General features: G+C 34.9%; 1 long non-coding RNA gene across 1 annotated transcript in view; it reads left to right on the top strand.

Annotated features, from left to right (window-relative positions):
- The window catches only part of LOC136838683 (uncharacterized), a 497,744-nt gene extending 493,362 nt beyond the window's left edge, over window positions 1-4,382 (top strand). Inside the window, exons 6-7 of the long non-coding RNA XR_010853144.1 lie at window positions 789-887; window positions 2,837-4,382. This is a non-coding gene — a long non-coding RNA (uncharacterized lncRNA). The remainder of the gene's footprint in view (window positions 1-788; window positions 888-2,836) is intronic.
- The last annotated feature ends 431 nt before the right edge of the window (window positions 4,383-4,813 follow it).

Genomic DNA, 4,813 nt, shown 5'->3' with positions numbered 1-4,813 from the left:
ACATCTGCAGACGTTCCTTTAAGGCATTTTTTTGTTCTTGAATGATGCGTGTTCTCAGTTTCTTGGATGACTCGAAGGTGTTCTCAAAAGAATTATAGTTGTCAGGATATGGAAATGGGTTGCAATACAGCTAGGCTATAGATGGTAAAGACGAGATACTCGCGTGAGATTCGATGGTTTCCTCGGAACTGATCGGCCTTCCTGCGATGCGTCCCACTTTGGGGTTTCGTTTTGAAGATCAGAGGTAATATGATTCACAGATGAGTTGCTTGCTTTCATTATTATTTCTCTCTCTCTCTCTCTCTCTCTCTCTCTCTCTCTCTCTCTCTCTCTCTTATTTTTTTGTTTTCTAATGCCTTCCGGTTTCGCATTCTCTACCTTGAACATCTTATGAGAACGTTCGTTATGTTGTTGAGGTACAGTTCAAAGGCCCAGTTTTGTTTCCTTCGAGGTATCGTTAACCTGCATTTTTCCTGTTTTTTATCTAAAAAAACTCATATACGAGTTAGAACCGCGTTTTTTTTTTGTTTGTCTTCTATACTTCAATCCTTGTAAAACTTGAGTGTTCGTTATAGGCAGAAGATTGTTGATGCACTTTAATTTTTATAATTTATTGCTGGTGTATGTATAATATTCTGAAGCGTAGATTTGTGATTGAGAAGTGTTTTTATGCATCCCAGTATGTTTTCATGTGGTTATTTTCTTTTTGTTTGTCTCCCTGTTTATATCATTGTTTACTATCTGAAATCATTATTATACTGTTATAATTATAGTTTGTTTCTTTTCAGGTAGGGAAACATTGGTAACATCATGGTTGCCATGAAAGCTGAAGAAAGGTATTCTACCTCTCACTGCATGGATGACACAGGCGCGTCATTTGATGGACGGTAGGTCATTTGAGTCTGAACAAAAGCAAAAGCTGGAGCCATTAAACTTTCCCGGAAGGAATACATTTTATGAATGTGAATGTCATGTCTGCCCCATTGTCTGTGTTAGGGATAATAGCCCATTAACGGAACAACACTTGGATGTTCTTCCGGAATGACTGGTGGGAACATTATGACGTTACCACAGTCCATAGTAGATGTGTGTAAGGTAATAATAAGTGATTGGATTGTTCATTGTCGTTCACTTCTCGGTATGGTAGAGCTGATGATAAGATCATTCTTAGGCTTCTTTTTTATGTTTACAAAGTCATTTCACCTCTACCTTTAGAAATTTCATTGGCCAAATGTCAGTTGTCAGACTGATCCATAAGTAGTCTAGTTTCAGCTCAAGGTTTTTCTCGACACCATCGGCGTATTTTTTAACCGATTAGAAGAGTGACTATTTTCTTACTGTGATTTGCTTCCTTTAAGGAAATGGTTGCGATCTTTTCGAGGTTTAGACGGCCTGTCAGCGTCACCTCGATGGTAGGGAGAGAATAACATTGATTTATCTCTACCATTAATAAAGAGAATTTGAGGAGTTTTTCCAAAGTTTTATCATCAAACACTATTTTATTTTATTTGAGAAAGAGAGAGAGATTGATATCCAGGTTGAAAGAGAAAACATTGATTTCGTGGAAATTAACCAAGTAGTAAATTTCTTATAATTCGTTCAAGGAAAATGAAAATAGTGAGCATAAGATGAACATATAGCTTCATATACTACCTTGTCCGTGATCTTATTATGTTCCTAAAGAAAAGCAATAGGGTGTCTAATATATTATAATCTTATAATCTGAATCGACTGAATAACTTTCCTAATCATTCTTGCGAGCGGCTTTTTCAGAAATGATAGACTTCTCGAAATGATGCCTTTAGCCACAGGTGAACTGAACAGAGCTTCATTTTCCTCCATGATTTTTGTTGGTTTTTGCAGTTGACAGTTGGAAGGTAACAGATACATATATTGTGCCAAGGCATTTCGACTGGTTAAAAGGTGCTATTGAAAGTAATACTCAGTAGCCCGCTTGTCTTTCTTCTAAAAAGCCCGACATATACAACATAATATACATATATATATATATATATATATATATATATATATATATATATATATATATATATATATATATATATATATATATAGAGAGAGAGAGAGAGAGAGAGAGAGAGAGAGAGAGAGAGAGAGAGAGAGAGAGAGAGAGAGAGAGAGAGAGATTCCTTCCTGAAGTCGTTGTAAATATTAATACATATATTCCCAGAATTTGCAAGTAAAAATAATTGTCACCAGTAGAAATGATTATATATTTGGGCATCATCGTCATTTTCAAGATAATGGGAATATTTCAAAATATTCTTTAGTTACTTTTATTGGGTTTATTAAAAAGAGGCTCATTGCACCATAGGAGCTCCAGTAAAGTATGTCGCCTGTCATTCCGGCTAAGGTAGGAGTATCTTATTAACTGCATCACCTGGATGAGGGACCTTAAAAGTGTTCTTGTGAAGTCTACCTTATTAGCTTTTGGTAACGATAGGAAGGAAGACTCAAGTTATTATAAAAGAAATATGCAGTTAATTGAGCTTATGAAAATTAACTTTCATTGAATGCTGACTTACAAATACAGTAAATGTTCTTTTATGATTTTTTGAAATTGTTTTTAAACCCAAAAATAATTTATTAAAACTGTTATTGTTAACAGTATTTTGGATATTGTAAACATTTCCTTAACATATTGATATTGAAAGCGAGCGAAAAGTCAAAGATTACGTTTTAAAAAAAGCAGATAAAAATTATAAATATACAGTGTCTATGTACTAGAAGCATCAGATCCTTGCTTAAAAAAAAGCTGGATTATGGACGAACCGATGTACTGAGCTTTCACAATAATGGCAGCTTTTTACACCTACAGGAAAAAAAGCACGTTAAAAAAACGAAGAAGACAGAGATGCATATAAAGAAGAAAATGACTGTGGCAAACGTCAAGGGAAGATATATAATTTAAGATGTATTTAGATCTGAGTGATATCGAAAGCAACGCAAATATTGATTTTTGTATAGGAGTTTCTCCACGGTGAGTAACAATAATACGGTACTCAAGTTCTATAAAATGAAATAAAGCGCAGCGGTGATGGGACGTAACCTTTTGCAAAATTACTCCAAGAATAATTATTGCGAGACTCCGTAGAGGAGGGCCATGAAATAAAACTATCCAAGTACGGAGAAAAATGGTTGATGAGGCTACTCTCAAGAAAATAATATTGAGACAGTGCTGTCAACTGACGAAGCATAATGATAATTGAGTTTTATAATCCTACCGAAACATTCGAAATGGGTAGCCATTCGTCACTAGAAAAGATATGAAGTCGTGGCTTTGGTTAAAGTAAGTTTCATTTCTTTACTAAGGAACATTATAAGTTCTTATCGCGCTATATCCCAGTTGCATTGTGAATCGCTACAAGGAGGGAACTTTCAGGTAATATTCCGCCGTGAAGTGCGGCTTTGAATTAATGCTGCCAACAAAGGTGACTATAGCATGAGGAAGAATCCTGAAAGAAAGTCGTTACCCCCAGTTTGAATGAAAGTTATTAGCACTCCAGTATTAGCTGACATTGTGGAGCGAACAGATATGAGGATGCTGAGGTGGATTTTTACGGCCTAGCTGCGTGAAAGGCTGGAAAAAGAAGAAATTAGGGGAAGGCTGGTAGGTAAAGATTACTGATATGATAAGAGAGTGGAGATTGAGATGCTGTGGACAAGTGGCAAGGATGCGGGAAGAGTAGAGAGCTCGGGATAGAAGCTCGAGAGAGAGAAAAAGATGAGATGATGTGATAAAATGAAGGAGGATTTAGAAAATAATGGTTTGGTGGAAGAAGATGCTTTCGACAGGAATAGTTGGAGAAGACGCATCAAGGCAGCCGACACCTTAGCTTTGTTGATAGCGGTGGCGATGAGGAAGAATAGCTGACATTCATTCAGTGTTCATTATTAACTAGTGTTGCAGAGTGGAAGTAAGAGCTGTACTCCTTATTGTAAAGCATTTATGCATACTTCATCAAAAACTTGATAGATCTTCAACTAATAATGGACACCTCATTACGCCATCACGCAGACCTCAACCTGTCCAGCAAATACATATGCAATATCACAATTTATCGGCCTTGGATATCACGAGTGCAAAAATGAGGAAAAAGGTGTATAGAAATTAGTTTGATATTGAGATATTTCTTTATTTACAAAAATATACTTCGTGGAAGATTTGAGTTTCGTGAAAGATGGGAAAATTTCGGAATGTGTGAGATTATTTTTCTGCATTTGGTCGGAAAGCACGAGGTGCCAATACTCTTGACAGGCGGTGGACATTCTTTATTGGAAGTATTTTTCACGCCAACGTACCGGAGACTATTTTCTCTATCTTTCTCTCTCTCTCTCTCGGCTGTTGGCTAGCATCTGTATGAGCCACCATCTAATATATATACTGTATTTATATATAATATATATATGTATGTGTATATATATATATATAGATATATATATATATATATATATATATATATATATATATATATATATATATATATATATATATATATATATATATATATATATATATATATTGTCTGAAGTGATCAAGTACCTGGTTACTACACAACTATTCAACTATTAAATCCAAAAATTTACCTCACTTCAGCCAGATACCTGAAACCTCATAACAATAATATTACAACTGAACACTCTAAAGGTAACAGTGATCTCTTAAAACTTGCTTATCACTTGAAAAAATCAATCTAAGTTGATCAAGTTATGAGTGAGGTAATAACTATTAAGTAATAAATATATAATAGAAACGAGTCTATAATTGAATAAACTAAATACTTTGATATACGCA

Source organism: Macrobrachium rosenbergii, chromosome 1 (genome assembly GCF_040412425.1).
Source record: "Macrobrachium rosenbergii isolate ZJJX-2024 chromosome 1, ASM4041242v1, whole genome shotgun sequence".
Taxonomy (NCBI): Eukaryota; Metazoa; Arthropoda; class Malacostraca; order Decapoda; family Palaemonidae; genus Macrobrachium; species Macrobrachium rosenbergii.
This window is presented reverse-complemented; position numbering and strand designations above follow the sequence as displayed.